Source organism: Erpetoichthys calabaricus, chromosome 4, assembly GCF_900747795.2.
Source record: "Erpetoichthys calabaricus chromosome 4, fErpCal1.3, whole genome shotgun sequence".
Taxonomy (NCBI): domain Eukaryota; kingdom Metazoa; phylum Chordata; class Cladistia; order Polypteriformes; family Polypteridae; genus Erpetoichthys; species Erpetoichthys calabaricus.
Window position 1 is genome coordinate 313,845,801 of NC_041397.2, and position 21,669 is coordinate 313,867,469.

Consider the following 21,669-nt stretch of genomic DNA (forward strand, 5'->3'; position numbering starts at 1 on the left):
ACACCTTTGATTGTTAGCCTTTTGCACTCTTAATTCAATTTAAACTTTTAGTAATATTTAAAGTGATTTGTTTCAGGTGGTTTATTTTTGTAATTTACTTTATTACTTTTCTAGTGCATTAGAAGAAATTTGGCACAAACACAAACTCCACACAAAGAGAACCTGCACTTACGAAAGTATCAAGTGAGAGGTGTCAGGTGCTGGTCAGTGGTCATCGGATAGATTGCAGATTGTAATACTGCGGTGAGATACATCATCTATATCACCCACCCTCAAAAATCCAAATGCTGCATATAGTGGTTTTATAAAGGTGTTGCTGAATCTATGAAGGAGAGTCATTGTCCCAACCCCCCTATTATAAAATGACAGCACCCCGCCACTGCAGTCCAGATCCACTCCCACTCTGGGGCTGTAGGAGGCGGTCATCATGATCTATTGTATATTTGCCATCATGGCACTGCAAACCCCAGGAGTGGTTGTTTTTTCCAAGGGACGTCTTCACAAAGTCGTTGTTCCTGGCCAGTTCTTTATCTGCGGCTCCTATCATGAAGCCATTGCCAGTGCACTCCACTTCCCAATAAAAGCGATTCTTTTTTGAGAGGCTCTCTGCACACAACTTGTCGAAACTCAGTAAATCTGTCTGGGTGATTAAGATATGGTGAAAATTGTCTGTATTCACATGTCACCCTCTTGCCCCCTTCAGACAGTCTGAGGTCTCTGTGTGCAGTGTTTTCATTCAGTGTAAGCTGAAAGGAGACAAAAGAAAACAAGTGAGGACATCTGTGAGTGTGTAACAGGACCGGGGGGATGAGGGACAACACAGACATAAAACAAGAACCAATGCGGGGCTGTGATGAGGAGACTCAAATATGCACGGTCAACAATAAAGAGCTCTCCTAATTGGATAGAATCTGTGGGAATTAAAAATAAGAATCTGGAATTACAATAAATGCCATGAAGTCACCCTCAAGGTCATAGTTCTAATCAATCAATTCAATTTTATTTGTCATTCAGCAGCACATCCAAGATGTGCTGCAGAACGAAAAGACGATGCACAAGACATTAATAAAAACACAGTTAAAATCAACTACATTCTGATTAAAAGTGCAGAAAGATTGATTAAAAATGCACAAAATTCTAATTAGAGGTGCATAAAAATTTCTAATTAAAAGTGCATAAAAGTCTAAATTGAAAATACATAAAATTCTGAATTAAAAGTGCCTGCAATAAAATACTTCATTTAAAATATGAACAACAGTAGGAAAATAACTTTTTAAACCTGGTAGTTCTACATTTCAGGCTGCGGTACCCTTCTGCTTGAGGGCATGAGGGAAAAGAGTTCAGACACAGGATAAGTGGGGTCTCTGGAAATCTGCACAGCTCTGGCCAGACAGCGTTGTTTTGCCAAGTCTTGTGCATTAGGCAACGGGGCTCCAATGATCCTCTCCGCAGCCCTCACCACTTTCCAATCCAAAGCGCTGCAGCTCTCCTGCCACAGAGAGCTGCTGCTGGTTAGCACACTCTCTATGGTCCCCCTGTAGAAAGTGGTGAGGACTGACTTACTGAGATGGGCCCTCTTTAGCCTCCGCAGAAAGATCAGAAAGAGCTTTCTTGATGATGGAGGAGGTGTGCAGGGACCAAGTGAGACTGTTCGTCACATTGACTCCCAGGAACTTAGTGGACTGCACAATTTCCACAGCAGTGTTCTTAATGTAGTTCAGGGTGTGTATCAGCTGTTTCTTCCTTAAGTCAATCACTAGTTCTTTCGTTTTTTCGACATTCAATATCAGATTGTTTTTATCACACCATTCCACAAATGACTTCACCTCCTCTCTGTAATCCCCTTCCCCATCACCTCGAACGAAACCCACCACTGTTGTGTCGTCCATACTTAATTTGGTTTGTGCTGAACTTGGCACAACAGTCTAATGGACTGTCCACACTGACCCCTGCCTTTAAGTGACACTTGTTATTGTCACAGAACACTTTAGTTTAAAAATGAATCCCATCACATTTCGTCATCTCACAATCCCAAAAGAATCCCAATTTTCTGTTAAATAAGAGTAAACTGATAATTGTGATATTCATCTTGCCTTTTTTTTATTCCACAAAGCAGACTATTTGCGTATAAGTTTGGACCCATGCAATATAATAAATGAAATCTGCATTAACACATTTATAGGGACCCTCACCTAAAGTTCGGGAACACACTATTTTCAGGTGAGAAATGTCATCAAGCACTTCCTGTAGCTCTGGATGGGACTTCGAATCCTCTCACTAGCCACTAAGCCCACTCTTCTTGATGTCTGATGTACTCCTACCAACTGTAACTTTCAGACCTTTCCATGGATGTTGGCTTAGACTTAGTTCAGGGAACATAGCATACCACTTCAGAACATTCAAATGAAATTACCACCATATTTAGGTGGCCTTACTTGCATGTTTTAGAGCAGTGTTTCCCAAACTCGGTCCTGGTGAACCCCTGTGGCTACAGGTTTTCGTTCCAACCAGCTTCTGTTTTTAATTGAACTCCTGGGCTAATTAAGTGAACTGATATTTCCCAAGTTCAGTGTTTAGGGAACAATATAAAAATTAGAAAACTAAGTTTGCTAAAAAAAAAAATATATATATATTAAAATGTACCAAGCAGTTATATAGCAATAATGTATTTTTTTTCTTTTTAACAGTATTTTCATTCTACTTTTCTAGGTCTTCTAATTGTTTAATTAATCCATTATTTAAATCATTAGTGGGTTGGTTGCTAAAGTACTTGCAGCTTTTGATTACTCAGTGTTTGCCAGGGTGTCTGCTCTGCTCATTTTTAATTGTCATTATTAAGCTAAAAACAAAGGGGGAAAAGCTGCACAGAGAAAGGGCAAAGCACAATGAAATCAACAAAAGAGAGTTAAGCCATTAGATAGATAGCAAAAGCAGAAATATTTCTAAATGTCTTATAAATGTAAAAATCATGCTGCTATGCTTTTCTGAATGTCAAAAAAAAAAAAAAAAAAAAAAAAAAAAACAGCTAATTAAATGAGATCAGTGCTATTGGGTGTTGTTACTGATTAGGAATTTGGTTGGAACAAAAACCTGCAGCCACAGTGTTTCACCAGGACCGAGTTTGGGAAACACTGTTTTAGAGGACCCATGACTAGCACTTGACACAGAGCTTTTGTGATGCTTGCTCCCGAATTTCTTAACAATCTTCTGATTTTATTGTGCCCGCACCGATTCAGCACAGTGGCCCCACAGCATTAATGGGCCTCCTCCATGTTTCATCCTTTTGCTATGAACACCTTATTTGCACTTCTGTAAACACAGAGCTGCTGCTGTGACTTTCCGTAAGGCTCTTATTTAGATTTATCAGTCCAAAGGACCTTCATCCCACACTGTTGCTTGTCAGAGGGCATTTAAGAAAACTCCAGTGGATTTGTTTTTGTATCTTTCTTTCAGAAGTGATGCCTTCTACTCTGGAGCCCCCTTTCATTGACCTAGCAATAGTGTGACTTGATACTGTTGTAACTTAATCTTGGTGGTCAGCCTAAATCTGTATAGATGGTTCACACTCCACCATTTAAACTATCCTTCTCTTCAATCTGAGGTCAGCTATACTCTTGCAGTCACATCCAGGACAGTTGGCTACAGTCCCATGGACCTTAAACATCTTGATAATGATATCTGATGTAGTCAGTGGAACATGAAGCTCTTTGGAGATGGTCGTGCAGCCTTCACTTCGACCACACTTGGCTGTGACCTTCCTTTCCTCCTCTTCACTTGTCCATGTTCAGTGTGAGGCACATGACAACACAGCTGAGTGAGGACTTGGCTGTGTGACTGAAGACCTCAGGGACACTCACTAGAGGAATCAGTTTGCTTGATATGTCACGACAGTCCATTGAGGTTTTATAACTCTAAGGAATAATTCTCTCACCGCCATTTTCACTTGTTTTAATGTTTAAAATATGTGAAGTCGAGATCACAAAGCAAAATATCTGCTCTTCGGAATAAAGAATGGTCGAGGCCTGGTTTAACTTATTTCACATAAAATTGTGGCTCATTTTAAAACCAATACATTGGGCTGTATCTGTATATACTGCCATGTGAAAAACTGCACCCCATGACACTGGTTTTCTTTCTAACATACAGTGCCTTCTCAAAGTCTTCAGACTCCTTCACTTTTTCACATATTTTATGTTGCAGTCTTGTGATCAATTTAAAAATTTTATGTTTTCCCTCATCAAATAACACTCGATACCCCAGAATGACAAACAGGATTTTAGATACTTTCCAAAATGGAAGAAATTAATAAATAGAATTTGGACATCTTCATCCATCTCTGACCGGATGTGTGTAGTGGTTGTAATTTAATCCCGAACCAACTTAATTCTTCACTACAGACAGTATGCTTAAAGTAAAAAAAAATAATAATAAATGCAAATACCCAACACAAATTGTAGAAGGTGCCACTATCAGGAACCCACAACCAGATATAAACCTCCCTCCACAAAAGCTACAATGAAAGACGAGAGGACTAAAAGTTGAGACACACCTTGTTAAAATCGAAGGGGTCCTCAAGGACGACAAAGCGCATTTTACAGAGAAACCACATAATGGTCATTTGGAAACCTGAAGACAACATCAAATACAGAGAGACACAAAAATAGAGTTCTAATATGAAATGGTCAAACCAGCAACATGAACATTCCACAGTCATGGCTATTCTTCTGACTTGGAAGGCCGTAACAGGAGGATTTAAAAAATTACTGTGTATTCGTTAACGTTTTTCTCAAATTAAACCATTGGCAATGACAGTTAAACAAAAATGCAATGGAAATTGCTATTTGGGACACACCCTGTGTTGCATCTGTAGATAGTAAAGCTTGCCAAATAATGGAAAATGTAGGATTGGCTCAGCTTTTGAAACTTGTTAGATTTTTATATTAGAACTTTTCAAATAAAATCGGTATTATTTGCAAGTAGCCTAGTATTTTTTTTTTAAATAAAACACAAATGCATACACTACTGGCATAACTACTCGTACCTTCATTGTGGTGGGCTTCATGGCTCTGAAGGTGAGGCAGCAGAATGTTGTGGTCTCCCAGCATTTTTGCAAAGAAGGCGCTTGAACTCCTTTGGATTTTTAATCAATGTTGGTTTTATATTCCATATGTGTATATGGAGAAATGGGGCTGTGGAGATCAAAACAAAGTAATATGTATCTATCGTGCTTTTATAAATGTATAGCTAACTTAATTCTCCAACTACAGAAATATCCAGTTAAATAAGATATCTAACAAATATTAATGATGACATACAGATTTGCTACATAACATCACATAAGTTAAAAAGTTTGCATGTTCTCCCCGTGTCTGCGTGGGTTTCCTTCGGTTTCCTCTCTCAATCCAAAGACATGCAGGTTAGGTGCATTGGCAATTCTGAACTGGCCCTAGTGTGTGCACATCCTGTGGTGTGCTGGTGCCCTGCTGGGGTTTGTTCCTGCCTTGCGCCGTGTTCTGGCTGGGATTGGCTTCAGCAGACCCCCCTGTGACCCTGTGTTAGGATATAGCGGGTTGGAAAATGACTGACTGTTGGGAGGTTGAAGGAATTGCCAGCAGAGCTTAGAAACAGGACTGTGGCAAGGCACAGATCTGGGGAATGGTTCTCAAGATGACAGTGACCTCAATAATTCTTTAATGCAATGCGATTACAAAATCTGCAACTCTTTCTGAAGCAAACTGATGAAGACCGACCCTTCATAAGAGGGGTGAACAAGAACTCAATAGTCACAGGGGGTTTAAGCTCCAGAGAACCTAGGTGGAAATGGGAGAACCTTCCAGAATGACAGCCACTACTACAACACTCAACTAATCTTGGCTTATGGCACTGTGGTCAAACAACATATGAAAGCCCACTTAGACTGTGCTAAAAGGCACATCATAAACTCTCAAACTGTGGAAATGAAGTTTTTTTTTTTTTTTTTTTTTTTTTTTAAAATCACAAAATTAGAAATACTATTTACATTATTAATATTACATCTCCTCAATACTAATCCTCTTAAACCTGGTACTCCATTTTAAACAAATTAAATTCTTTCACCAGGATAGATTTACCTGATTTATATATATATATAAAAAAAAAACAGACCTTCCACCTGCATCTTTGACCCAATACCAACAAGTTTTTTCAAATAAGTATCCGGCGTGTGACAGTATTCTTGACATAGTACACTCATTATTAGATGACAGAGGAGGCAAAAAACAAATATATTTTTGTTGCAGTACCAGAAGACATCCATCCATCCATCCATTTTCCAACCTGCTGAATCCGAACACAGGGTCACGGGGGTCTGCTGGAGCCAATCCCAGCCAACACAGGGCACAAGGCAGGAACCAATCCTGGGCAGGGTGCCAACCCACCGCAGGAACCAGAAGACATACTTTGTGAAAAACAAAGACAGCAGAAACCCAAAAGATCTTAACACTGACTATATAGCATGGTGGTGGAAATGTTATGGTTTGGGGCTGCTGTGTTGAATTAGGGACTGGGCAGCTCACTAAGCCACCGAGGAATGGCTGCAGAAAGAAACTGAAAGTTCTGGAATGGTCACATCAAAGCCTAGACCTAAATCCGATTAAGATGCTGTGGGGTATCTGAAATAAGCTGTGAACCCAAGACATCCTTCCGACATCATACAGCTGAAAGAATTTGGCATGGATGAGTGGGAAAAACTTAGTCCCAGTTGATGTGACTATTAGACAGTCGGAGGTAATGATATCTTGAGGGACAATACCAGCTGTTTGGAAAAAGTAAGCCGCCTTTGTCTCTTACACTGAAATGGCATGTTCACTTTTCAATGAGTAAATTGCAAAATTAAAAATTTTCATTTTTTATTTTAGTAACCTTACCATTATCTATATATGTTAATGGTAGTTTATAATGTATTTATTTTTGTGTGTGTAGAACGTTGTGCTTCATTCATTGCATGCGGTGTGCTGTATAAATAAATCATCAATATTATAAGGGAATGACTGGAATAGAAAAGCAACAGAAACAAGAGACTGGAAAACAAAAACAGCAGGAAGTGAAAATAAAAACTATGGAGGTAGGATGTGAGTTTTTAGTTTACTTGACACTTCGAGTGAAAACTAACTGACTGCCCTTATGATTCACTTCCTGATCCTCTCTATCCCATTGCACACTGGTCTCAGAACCCCTGCACTTTCAGCTCATCAGTCATACAACATTCACATGACATTTTCTGGCTGGTTATGCTTTCAAATCATAAGCCTGACCGGAGATTTTAAAAGAGAAACGATGTATCCAAATGGGGGCTGTCGCTTTTGACACACAAACGCAGCAAACTAGCAGGGATGTTAATGTCATCCTGCATAAGCGCCCTTCTTCAGATTAAAAGATCAGATAATCTTCCTCGGAGTGAAGACGGAAAGCGAGCGCAAGCCCTGGTCAGTGGCCAGTTTTTAATGTTCCTCCATCAACAATCGGGCGACAGACGCGTTATGCTGTGAGCCTGCGAACTTCTACCTGACCTGGCAGCGGACAATCAACTGCTGTCTCTCTTAACAAGAGTTTTTAGCGCACAGCACAGATGGGGGATGCCGGGGTCTCACATACGTATAGAAAAACAAAATGACAGCTTGTACTTATGAGAAGCATTTCATTTTCTTTTATGACATATATATAATGGATATAAATTTTTGTACAGATTTTATTAGTATCGGTTTTAAGGAAATTGTATTTATTTTAGTATTGTAGAGTCACTGAGCAATTAGCCTACAAAATTATATTTTATTAATACAAAAATGTACAGTTAACACGTGATCTACAGTTTAATATAGGACTTAAGGCTTCTAAAAGTCTGGTTATGCAGTAGCTTAGTGTGAAAAGTTTTTTAAAGGGATGAAGGGGAGAAAAAAATAAAAGATAAAACAATCTGCACTGGAATAGGCCGACCAAGAACACACACTTTGTGATTGGCATTGGCCTTAAAAAGCCTGATCTGAGCATCCCTATTCAGTGGGAAGTAGGATTCAGTAAAACTGACAAGGACTCTTTGATATCCTCTAAACTGGACAAAGCTCTGCAAAGATGGAAAAGAGTGGTGACGTACTAGAACAGATAATCCACATATTTTACATACTTACAAAGGGTAATAATCTAAGATCATACTGACAAACACAAACCAGGTTTGGATTCTTTGTTGAACCTACTAAGCATGAAACTAACCTTATAGGATTGTTGCACATCACAGACGAAACGGACAGCACAGTTTCTGTAAACAAGAATCAGCTTAATATCTCCAACACGGAAATTGTCATCCTCTCTACTCAGTAACACAGTTGTGCCCTTTTCATATTTCATCAATTTAATTTCATTTGCAGCAATAGTAACTGCAGAATGAAAAGCAAAACCCAATACTGATTTCTTGATCGTATCATTGTAGTCATCAGCATGAGATTCAGGCCTTTTATCCACTCGTACAGACGACTGAAGTAAACTAGCTGACCCTGTGCCTGTAAACGCTGGTGTCCTTAAGCCAATGTTCCCCAAAGTTATGTAACGTTCTCACACATTGCTTAAAATGTGTGTTTGCTTTCTAAACTCATGGTGCAAACTGGAAGACATCTTCTGGATAATAAGTTAGCGGACTCTCATGTCAAAAGGAAATATTAATATCCCAAGATATATACACTCATCTATCGGTACTTTGAGGTATACAACATGGCCGAGGTATACAACATGGCCTGTGCTTACAACTGGTGAACAAATGAGTTTAAACAATTTGCCTGAGCAACAGAAATCAACTGCCACATACTGCTGTTCTCTGGATTTTTAATTCTGTCTCCTACTATAACAGGTAGCAGTCACAATGAACACCAATGTTGGATGGTATGACCAGCTATCTTTTCACTTTCTGGGTGAACTGCTGCAGGATTATCATCTTCATGATTTCCAAGATACTTGAACTGGGTTAGACAGTGATTCAGTTCTAAGTATGGCAAGTGTTTGACTTGGATAAACAAGGTTTTAATCATCAATGGAGCATCAAAAGAACAATACTATCAAAAATGTCATGCCCAAGACTCTGTGGCAATCCATGCTGACAAATAAGAAAATGTTTTAGTTGATTAAAAGGTGAGTTAAACTTAACACCACAAATAGAATCAGGGCTACTGCTAACTAATTCCCAAACATTATTTCAGTAGGACTGTGTGGTGCGTATAGAGCTACACAGGTGGCATGGTCTGAAAGGTTACCCTGCCTATTTCACAATATTACCAAAAATGACCACTTCTACTAAAATTCTTCACAAAGCCTCCAGTCCAATGGTGTCTCCCATAATAGCATACACAGCTGCTTTCAGAACTAGTCCATCACTTAAAGCAATACGACTGTCTTTCAGTAATAGGCTGAGCACCACATCTCAAGTACCTTGGGTTTTGTCTTTCCCGAACCTAACAGGTTTCCAATTTCACATGCATCTTGGTACATGATCAATGCTAAGGAAGATGGTTCATTCTGAACAAATTACCTAAACGTCCTGGAATGTGAGAATGCATTTTCTCGTACTGATGCTTCATTGACTGACATTCAAACAGTGCAGCAATGCTTTTCTTTATGGGCACAGACTGTGCAGAACATTGTTTCCCGAGTCACTAATACCTAGAAATAAAGGCACAAGCTCAACAGAACTGAAATGAGACTTACAGACTGCACTTTTCCTTCTCTGATCAGTTTTTAAAACTCCGCTAATGCAGGTCTTCAGGAGGTGCTCATTTTTTCAATTCATCTATCACACATTTCATCGTCATTTCTGAAATTTCAAGCAATGTCAGCCTTTCCTGAAGTCTAGAAAGGAAATGTGCTTGACTAATATCATGAATGTCCTGAAACTCTTCGATGATGGTCTGAACTGTTGAATCTGGCAGTAGCAGCTTGGCTGTCATCCAGTGGTGGCTGGTGAAAAAAAAGTTTGGGTGGGGGCGTAGGCTTTGGAGGGACAAACTAAAGGGGTACTTCATAGTTCAGAAGAAAAATAAAAAAAATCACACACACACACAAACTGTAATGCTGCCTACACACAGAGTACTTTAAGTAGTGAGAAAAGCGGTATATAAATGTAAAGAATTATTGCTAGTAGTAGCATACTCGGACATTTGTTGGTGGGCGAGCATATATGAAACTTGGTGGGTGATAAGGCGGTTTATAGAGCTTGACCGTAAGAAGCCAAATGAGAAGGATCCTATAATGAAAATCTGCTCAGTAATGCACACAGCATTGGAAGATGCGTGTACAGAAATTCAAAGACCAAGCCATTAAAAATAAAACCTATTCTTCTTGGATATTATAAGAAGAACACTAAAAGTATGGCCTTACAGAGATATGAAAAACATAAATCAAACAAACCAACAAGAAATTTAACTGGCACGATAGCACCTAAACAACAGACGCCCATAAGTCTATTGTGAACAGTCTCAAGTGAATGTTTTTCTCTCTCCAGAGCTCTTGCTTACTTCAACCTTCTTAACCTTAATAAACATTAATAAAGCACACTATGGGAATAAACCACTGGATGTATAAAAAGAAAAAAGACAGTGTTTGTATGTTTTGTAAATAAACAGGATGGTGATTAGTACTATAATACAGTATAAATTATGTAAACATGTACAGTTACTACATCATTAGATCAGCTATAAATGCAATGTCCGTATCATGATGTATTGAAAGGAATTCTCAGGGGGATTTCAAAAATTCAGTTATGACAAAGCAAACAGTATATTTTGCACAGGTTTGTAACACTTTTGTAAGAGCCAATCTTAGAAAGAAAGTTTTGAGTTAAACTCATGTTAATGTTTGCTTAATTTGAATAGAATATAATTTCTTCCATAGTCACAGAGAATGGTATAGTCTTTTCCCCCTATAAGTTAGTAAGAGTTAGAACCCTCTTACTATAACTGAAAAACAGTGTGATATTAGATTCTGTCGTGTTTAGAACAAGTCCCAGTACATAGGGACTTAAAATACCCATTTTATACTCAGAAATGGGATAAGCATACAGTTTTCTGACCGTTTTGAAATGGTTTAGAAACGTCTTGAAATGGATCAGAAATGTTAAGGAAATAATAACGATTTAAGATGTAACAAGATTAAGCTTAGAACTGAACTTTTCTTACTATAAATTTTCCATTTTTTTGCTATTTTAATTGTTTTTTGCGTGAACTGTTTTACTTTGAAACTTAACTAAGCTTTTAAAAACAAAGATATTTTGTTGGTGGAATCATTTCTGCGTGTCAGGCTTTTGTTGAATCCCATTTTTTTTTTTTAAGTTACAGCTGCTGAACTTTGGTAACTTTGGGAAAACGCAGCTACATTTTCGTCAGAAAACTTGCCATCTGAAGGCCTTGAACTGGAATCTGCCATCTAAGGACGCTTCTGCACCAGAACTCGTCAATGAAAGAAAAAGAACGGAGTCATTCTGAGGTACTGTGCTGTTATCTTCTACCTCTGCATTATTATCGTAAATGAAAGCAAGATCGCCGTACCTGAACTTAAGATTTTAAGACACTGTGATATTATAAACACATTGTGGATTATCGCTTGTGTTTTTGCAAGTCTTTGAAACCTCGCTATAAGGAAGTATCTGCTTTGTTGGAACGTTCCGATTGTGACGAAGTTGCTATCAGGAAAGCCAGATGTCAGTCATTTGAGCTGTTGTCATGGCAATGTCTAAGCATAACTCAAGTGAAGTTAGTAGTGATTTGAGTACAGATTCAAAGCCAGAGAATGTAATTTGAGATCTTAAAGATCATATAGAAAGATAAGCTTTTTGTGCTTGTAACTGAAATCAAAAGTCTTAAAGACACTCCAGAAAATCACTTAGAAGTAGCAGAAAGACTTGAAAATTTTTGCAAGACACACACTGATAGAGAGGAATTGCACCAAAGGCTACTATCAGCGCTGAATAAGAAACAGAAAACGACATTCGCCGAAAGCTCCAAAAAATGCAGTGAATTTATTAACGTTACAGCACTATGGCTGAAAAATACAAATAGACTTTTAACGCATACATCTGACGAACAGCTAGTTAATCAATTCGAAGTGATGCAATTGCAAGAACGGAATCGTACAAAGTCAAAGGTACGACAAACTTCGCCTCAGTTAAAACATGCTCTCAAAAAGAAATGCGACTTATCAGAACAGCAAAACGCTGCTGCATCATCACCTTCGTCGACAGTTACAGTTGAACAATTGACACTTGATAGTATACTACAGATGCTACATAAACTTAAAGTAAAGGTGGAAAAGCAGGAACAATCCACATCTAACACAAAAAACGACACTCAGAGCTCCAAAAATGATATATTAGACGTGCTAGCAAAGAATCAAATTGAAAGCCAAAAAAAATCAAGCCGAATATCAGAAAGCAATCATTGAAATGGCTAAATCGTTAACCCAACAAAACATAGCTACTACTCCACCTCCTTCAGCGCCGCGTGGTGAAGTACCACACAGACAGGTCCCTTTATTTTCAGGTGACCCACTTGCCTATGCGAATTTCATCAGAGCCTTTGATCACGCTGTGGGTGATGTATTAACAGACTCACAAGATAAATTAGATTACCTGATCCAGTACACCACAGGTTCTCCTCAAGAAATGATTAAAGGCTGTTCACGAATGTTACCAGATGAAGGCTACTTAGAAGACTGCTTGAAAGATATTATGGCAAGGAGTTATTCGTAGCAGACACATATCTCAATAAAGCATTGAAATGGCCTCAGATAAAGCAAAACGATGGGGAGGCTCCGAGAGATTATGCTAACTTCCTCTCAATCTGCATGAACACTATGAATGATTCAGGGAACGGTGGAGAATTCAATAACAGTCATAATGTGCATGCTGTGCTTACGAAATTTCCATCTCTCCGAGAAACAAATGGATGAGTTATGCTTATAAGCTTCGAGAAAAAACAAAACGAGACCTGGCATACCTGAACTAATTAATTTTTTGCATAACGAAGCTGAAATGCTTCTAGACCCTGTGCACAGTGCCGTTTCACAAGGCGACACTTGTATAGAGAAAAAAAGAAAAGACCGAGAAAGCCAGGCCTCCTCAGAAGTACGGACAGAGATCAGGAGTTATTTTCACAACCAACATTTCTGATGCTGCTGAAAAGGAGACTCAAGAAATCTCTGTCAAAAAGACTGCTAATGATACATGTGCATTTAAAAGACTGTGTGCATTTTGTAGTGGCCAGCATACTCTTGCTGAATGTAGTAAAATCAAAGAACTGTCACATGAGAGAATTGACTTTTTAAAATCTAAAGGTTTATGTTTTCGTTGTCTCAAACAGGGGCACCTTGGTATGAACTGTAAAGAAAGAATGAAATGTCAGACATGTTCTTTTCAGCACCCAGACATCCTATCCTGCACATCAAAAAAGAAAGGAGCAACAAATAAAGCTACAGCCAGTGTGGCAACATCAACTGAAAAGGACACCGAGACTGGAACTTGGGCCTTTACTGGGGCAGGAGAAGAATGTGCACTGCAAGTAGTTCCTGTTAAGGTAAAATCTAAGAGTAAAAGGTATGTAGAAACATACGCCTTTATACACCTTGGCCGTACAGTACTATGTAAGACAGTTCTGTTTCAAGGATTTTAGATCCTATCCTGTATATATTTAAGTAACCACATTGTGTGTGTGTGCGCACGCATGTGTGTGTGTGTGAGAGAGAGAGAGAGAGAGAGAGAGAGAGAGAGAGGAATGAGTGAAATGTTTTCAGAAATTATTAAGCCAATTTGTATACAATAAATTTTTTTTTTTGTCATCGAGTATCATTTCACTGTTAAAAGAATGACAAACAAAGATAACTGGCAGTAACAGTGCAACATTCACAATTGGTATGCCAGTTTGAAAAGTTTTGAGGGTAGTTTTAAAATGTGTTATTGAATCGAGCTGACGTATATGACAGGGAAGAGAATTCCAGAGTTGAGGAGCACGAGGAGAGACGCTCGAGCTCCCATAGAACAGAGTTTGATGTGCAGTATAGAAAGTCGAGCAGAGGATGAGGATCTGAGTGAGCGAGAGGGAGTGCAAGTCTGTTGGAGATCAGCGAGGTTGTGGAGAGCTTTAAATGTTAAAGAGCAGTGTTGTATTCTGTAGTTAACAGGGAGCCAATGAAGTTGAGAAAGAATAGTTGTAATATGTTCAGTGGATTTAGAACAGCAGGTTACTACCCTGGCAGCAGAATTTTGAACAAGTTGTAAGTGATGAAAAAGTTTTTGTGGGATGCCAGATAGAATAGCATTACAGTAATCTATAAGTGAGGTGACTAGGGCATAAACCAATACTTCAGTACTGTGTTGCATAAGAACAGGAAAATGTCTAGAAATGTTTCTGAGATGGAAAAAGGCAGTCCGAGAAATGTTACTTATATGGGAGGAATTATTTAATACTAATAATAGTAATAAATAAAAATAAATTTAATAAGTATCATTATAAATGGATATAAATAATTGCATTTAAACGATTCGCCAAAAATCTGTTGTATGTAAACGATACTGTTTTAAACGTTATTGTTTTTTCCATCAGAAAACCCGGTTTCCACGTCTACCTGTGTTAGTTTAAATGGCACTTTTTTCACTCGCAATATGGCGTACGCGCTGACGTATCGTGTCGACTGGGCAACACAGTGAATGCGGCGTCTATCTATATATGTCTATGTCAGCAGTAACAAGAGTTTGCGGGCACATTGTGACCCAATAGAAATGCACTTTAAAAGCTGCGCTAGTACAAAATGTTCGCTTGCAGTCAGCACAAACACATTTGAAAGAGCAATGGGGTTCTTTCCTATGAACTCTACAATGCAGCACGTAACTCCTCAACGAATCTAATGTTTTGCTGCAAAAACGGTAATAATTTTTAGAAAACCAATAAAAATGTCATTTTGTTTTTTATTTTTACCCTTCGCGGATGACGCTGCCAAAACCACCGCTCCACAACAGCAATACGAACTAAAAAAAAAAGTAACTGAAAACAAACAGAAAGAGTTCGTCATTAAACATGAAACCCACCAGACTAATTTAACACCCGGTTAGTCGGCGTTACAATTATGACTGTAAAATATACCCTCGGCCACAAACAGATGCGGAATCTTTCTGACAACAAACAATAATGCATTTCAAGTTTGAAAAAAGTGAATTGTTATCTTACCAGAGCTACTCGGCGTGCCTTTCCAGACGCTACTAAAATGGGCTCGCACTCAGCCAAAAGCCGCGAACTTCGCCAAGATGGCGGCTCCTGCAATAATTTAATCCAATGAGTGAACAGAAACACATTCTGCTGCTCTGTGAGTGGACGAGGCGGAGCTCACGAGTTTGAGATTCAAACACAGCTGTTTATTTTCGCGGGAATGTAAAACGTGCTTTGCAAATCATTACTGTTACATTTAAAATTACCTTAAGGCGCCATTATTCATTTATGCTCACATTTCACAGAACTTTAATTTATTTGCGCATTTATTTATTTAGGCGGCACGGTGGCGCAGTGGGTAGCGCTGCTGCCTCGCAGTGGGCAGATCTGGGGACCTGGGTTCGATTCCCGGGTCCTCCCTGCGTGGAGTTTGCATGTTCTCCCCGTGTCTGCATCGGTTTCCTCCCACATTCCACAGACATGCAGGTTAGGTGGATTGGCGATTCTAAATTGGCCCTGGTGTGTGGGTGAGTTTGTGTGTGTCCTGTGGTGGGTTGGCACCCTGCCCGGGATTGGTTCCTGCCTTGTGCCCTGTGTTGGCTGGGATTGGCTCCAGCAGACCCCCGTGACCCTGTGTTCGGATTCAGCGGGTTGGAAAATGGATTTATTTATTTAATTAATTTTGTCCGAAATAGTCCTCCATACGCTAGTACTAGGGTGTTGTACCGTGTTAGCCATTATGAATGTAGAGAAAAGCCAAGCAAAATGACACCTTTAATTGGCTAACTAAAAAGATTACAATATGCAAGCTTTCCAGGCAACTCAGGCCCCTTCTTCAGGCGAGATGTGATCATGATTACATTTTGCCTGAAGAAGGGCCCTGAGTTCCCTCGTAAGCTTGCATATTGTAATCTTTTTAGTTAGCCAATTAAAGGTATCATTTTGCTTGGCTTTTCTCTTAAGAAACTATAAATATTACCAAATGTCATTCTTTAATGAAAAACAGAAACGTTTAGTTTTATCATTTACAACTGATTAACAATTAATATAATTCAAAACTAAATAACTGATGAACAGCTATGGAACAGATGAGCAGCTAACTGACCATTTGGAAGACAAAAATAAAAATTTCTGCAACTCATTAACTGGTCACCTTATGTGTAAATGCTCTCAAATTAAAATCGAAATTTGGAAATCTACACTATAATATGAACAACATGTTCACTGCAAGCACAGGCGCTTAGTTATGCTGAGCACATTTCATTTTGTACAGTGAAGATAAATGGGAAAGTGCAGGTTTTAAGGAACATTTCAATGTAACACTCAAATGTTTTAAAATCCACAAGCTCTACTTAGTTATGAGCTCTTTTATTGGGGAGTTTATAAAAATAGTTCAAGTGTAATGCAGTTTACTGATAGATTGTTAAATATCGGACTACTCAATTCTAAACAGAAACGTCACCGGCTTTTTAAGACACTCATATTAATATAATTTTATTTTAACACTGTTACCTTCTGATATTAACTATATAGTATTGTATTTTGTATCACAGTTTTTCTGTGTTTAAAATACAGTAATCTGTAAATTCTACAAAGAAATATGATTCTTTTAACATTTTACTAATTTGAAATTACTTAGTATGTGTGTGCTTATAAGAATGTGACATGGTGGCGTGCATGGTACATTAAAGTTAACATGTTTCGTCTTATAGCAGCGTTTCTCAACCTTTAAGTATTTGCGACCCGAGTTTTCATAACAGTTTTAATCGCGTCCCCCCTAACATTTTTTTGAAAAGAGCCCACTAATACCAATTGTTCTTTTTTAACTAATGATATATCATAGATGCATATATTTTATTATACCTACTTAACTTTTATCGACATTTATCTAACTCTATATTTGTTGTTCTAGTATCAGAATGTAGTTTAAGTTAATTTGTTTTGGTTTCAATAGATATTTTTCATATTTTCGATTCTTGTTTTCTTTTTTTCACACCTTCGCGCCCCCCTAGGGGGGCCCGGCCCACAATTTGAGAACCACTGTCTTATAGCCAAAAGTAACTTAATGAACAATCCACTAGACCAGGGGTGTCGAACTCCAGGCCTGGAGGGCCGCAGTGGCTGCAGGTTTTCATTCTAACCCTTTTCCTAATCAGTGACCTGTTTTCACTGCTAATTAACTCCTTTTTCCCTTCATTTCAATAGCCCTGTTTTTAAGGATTTAGTCCTCTGAATTGATTTGTTTCTTCATTAAATGACAACCAAACAGAAATTAGATGCGAGACGAGCCAACAGATGACCAGCTAAATTATAATGTCAAACTCCAACCAATTTCACTCCAGCCAGTCTCTTAATGAGAAGCCAGTTCTTGCTGTTAATTAAACTCGTTATTTAATTCCATGGCTTGTTGCTGCTCTCATTCTGCCACAGCAGACATTTCCAAAACTGTTGATTTTTGTGTTTTTTTTCTAAGAACACCGTTCAAATGTTTTGGTGACCTGACAGATCAACCTTACTGAGACCACCTTCACCTTTCTTTATTTTCAGATATTGTGTGATGGGCACAGGTCAGCTGGTCATGTGGCGGCTCGTATTGTTTTTTCATTAATGTTTGCCTACTAATTAAGGAAAAATAAATAACTAAGGGACCTGAGTCACGTTAATTAAAACTAAGGGAAAATAAGTTAATTAGCAGCAAAAACTGGTCACTAATTAAAAAGATGGTTAGGATGAAAACCTGTAGCCACTGTGGCCCTCCAGGAGCGGAGTTCGACACCCGTGCACTAGACCATGGGAACTTATTGGTTGTCCCAAACTTTTGACTGACGCAATATCTTGGCAGTTAGCAAGACACTATAAAACAGGATTTTAAATGGCACTAAAAGAGAGAGAGACATCATCAACAGGAAGAGAGGAGACAACGTTTTGCTATCTACCATCCCAACGCTCACTAGCATCACAGCTGAAGAAGACAACATACTATGACAGCTAAAGCGGCCGCCTGATACGAGGCTCGCCGCGCGACTCTCTGGTTTGAATCATTTAGGTGTCTTCATATCTAACACTTTTGCTTGTGTTTTCCGCAAATAAAATACAAGTGAAAAATACAAGAATTAAAAGTCTGCGTATTGCTTTATTGGATCGTATCTGGGCTGTTTACTGACACTTGGCCATAACTGATGATGGGATACATAAAATTGTGTTGGTCGATGGCAAGTTCTTTCAGAAGCACTGATCCGAGTGCGACTCGCCGTGACCCAGCACGGTGAAGGCTTTCAAGCAAATTCTTAGTTTCCGTTAGATTGTGTAGCCACTATCTAAAAGAAAGAAACTCAGCAGGAGCAGCGCTTGCGGTGGTCTTGGCTTTTGCTGGGGTCTTCTAGGGAGGGGGCAATCAAAAGACAGACAGACATGTCTGCGAATCTCAGTGGGGACGTCTTGTGACTGAGTCCCTTCTAGGCAGCCCCCGGTATTTTTGCTTGTTATTTGAGGTTGTTTTTTTTTTAATATTTTTATTTTATTAATTTTCATTGTAATCATTCCATACAAACAGATCAATTTATAACCCAACAAATTTGAAGACAAATCAAACCCCACCCCTGAGAAGGAGAGCTTAGCTAAAGGAAAATTTCTTTAAGCTTTTTAATAAGGCAACATTAGACAAAAGAAGGGGAGATGTAAATATCTATATAAACAAGAGATGGAGAAGGGAGTTAAATGCAATAATAGTTGTTTCTCTTATTCTAAAATACTATTGATTAAATCCTGCCATGTTTTGAAAAAATTTTGTACAGATCCTCTAACTGAAAATTTGATTTTTTCCAATTTCAAATAATATAAAACATCGGTTTCCCACTGACTTATAAGAGGAGAATTAGGATTCTTCCAATTTAACAAAATAAGTCTGCGTGCCAAGAGTGTAGTGAATGCAATCACCGTTTGCTTGTCCTTCTCCAATTCCAGTCCATCTGGAAGGACATCTGGAAGGACACCAAACACAGCTGCTAATGGGTTAGGAGGGATTGTGATACTAAGGCTGTCTGAGAGGCACTTAAAAATTTTTGTCCAAAATGATGTTAGTTTGGTGCAGGCCCAGAACATGTGACCCAGTGAGGCAGGAGCTTGATTGCAGCGCTCGCAGGTTGGATCCTGGCCTGGAAACATTTTGGACAGTTTTAAGCGAGACAGATGAGCTCGATATATAATTTTTAGTTGAATAATTCTATGCTTTGCGCATATAGAACTCGAGTGAATTCTCTGCTTTGCTACCTTCCACTCCTTTTATGATATATTGATTAAGAGATCTTCTTCCCAATGTCCTCTTGGGTCTTTGAAAGGTAAGGACTCTAATAAGATTTTATATATTGCGGAAATAGTGTTTGTTTCCTCGGAATTGAGCAGTATTTTTTCCAGCATTGTGGAGGGTGCAAGGTGGGGGAAATCGGGCAATTTCTGTTTAACAAAATTTCTAATTTGAAGATAGTAAAAGAAATGTGTAGCTGGGAGGATAAATTTTGAACGTAATTGTTCAAAAGATGTAAATATGTTGTCTATATAAAGATCTCTGAGCATTTTAATCCCAAAACTTTTCCAGGTATTAAAAACTGGATATACTTGCGAAGGTTGAAAGAGGTGGTTCCCTTGCAGAGGTGCCACTGATAAAAGATTTTCCATCTTAAAATGCTTCCTAATTTGGTTCCATATTCTGAGTGAGTAAAGCACAATTGGGTTATTAGTATATTTGCGATAACTTTCATTTATTGGAGAGCAGAGCAGGGAATATAAAGAAGTACTACAGGATTTTACTTCTATTGCAGACCAAGCCTGGGTATGTGCATTTATTTGTGTCCAGGTTTTTATGGCTTGTAAGGTTGTTTTTTAAAAGGAGCTCACTGCTGTCCTCGGCAATTTAGAAAGAGAGAATGGGGGCTGAAGACTCTGCCTTCTACAGTCTGTAGAAAGTTAAGGAGAGGAGCAGTTGGGCATATTTTACATTTTGAAAAAGAAAAGGAACTGAAAATGTTAACGGAACAAACAGCCCAACAGAATCAGGCTTGGACTCCCAGAATAAAAAGCTCAGTATTTTAAAAGAAACTTTAGAGCCATTAAACAAAACTAATGAGAATACAGTTAAATATTGTGAACGCTACAAATCCAAGTGTTTCGTGTTTATTGTCATTACTGACAATGTCTAGATATCCTAACATAATGCATAGCTGAGTCTTTCATACAGCTGATCCACTCATTCAGCCCCAGTCCATACATGCCTTTGTGCTGCCCTCTCAAAAGTAACAAAAAATATCTCCCAGTCTTCTTTTCCATCAAATGTGGCTAGTTTTGCATTTGTGCAGCATGATGTTGCAGGGAGCTGTCCATGATGGTGGTAGTAGCTGTTTGGGCCTTCCTGTACAGTACTGTTCTCATTATTTTCCTGGGACAGGTGGCTGGGCCTGCCATTCTCCTGAATGGGTGAATAATCTATTATGTCAGGCCGACTCCTGGTTGTGGTGGATGGTGGTGCTATACAGTGCATCTGGAAAGTATTCCCAGCGCATCACTTTTTCCACATTTTGTTATGTTACAGCCTTATTCCAAAATGGATTCAATTCATTTTTTTCCTCAGAATTCTACACACAACACCCTATAATGACAACATGAAAAAAGATTACTTGAGATTTTTGCAAATTTATTAAAAATAAAAAAATTGAGAAAGCACATGTACATAAGTATTCACAGCCTTTGCCATGAAGCTCAAAATTGAGCTCAGGTGCATCCTGTTTCCCCTGATCATCCTTGAGATGTTTCTACAGCTTTCGTGGAGTCCACCTGTGGTAAATTCAGTTGACTGGACATGATTTGGAAAGGCACACACCTGTCTATAGAAGGTCCCACAGTTGACAGTTCATGTCAGAGCACAAACCAAGCATGAAGTCAAAGGAATTTTCTGTAGACCTCCGAGACAGGATTGTCTCGAGGCACAAATCTGGGGAAGGTTACAGAAAAATTTCTGCTGCTTTGAAGGTCCCAATGAGCACAGTGGCCTCCATCATCCGTAAGTGGAAGAAGTTCAAAACCATCAGGACTCTTCCTACAGCTGCCCGGCCATCTAAACTGAGTGATCGGGGGAGAAGGGCCTTAGTCAGGGAGGTGACCAAGAACCTGATGGTCACTCTGTCAGAGCTCCAGAGGTTCTCTGTGCAGAGAGGAGAAACTTCCAGAAGGACAACCATCTCTGCAGCAATCCACCAATCAGGCCTGTATGATAGAGTGGCCAGACTGAAGCCACTCCTTAGTAAAAAGCACATGGCAGCCCGCCTGGAGTTTGTCAAAAGGCACCTGAAGGACAAAATTCTCTGCTCTGATGAGACAAAGATTGAACTCTTTGGTGTGAATGCCAGGCGTCACGTTTGGAGGAAACCAGGCACCGCTCATCACCAGGCCAATACCATCCCTACAGTGA

General features: G+C 38.9%; 1 long non-coding RNA gene across 2 annotated transcripts in view; it reads right to left on the minus strand.

Annotated features, from left to right (window-relative positions):
* LOC127527387 (uncharacterized) overlaps positions 1 to 21,669 on the minus strand; it is a 56,304-nt gene continuing 34,635 nt past the window's right edge. Inside the window, exons 4-6 of one of the 2 annotated variants that reach the window (XR_007934694.1) lie at positions 5,042 to 5,189; positions 4,550 to 4,626; positions 1 to 746 (exon numbers count right to left, since the gene is read on the minus strand). This is a non-coding gene — a long non-coding RNA (uncharacterized LOC127527387). The remainder of the gene's footprint in view (positions 747 to 4,549; positions 4,627 to 5,041; positions 5,190 to 21,669) is intronic. The other variant, XR_007934696.1, reaches the window with a different exon arrangement.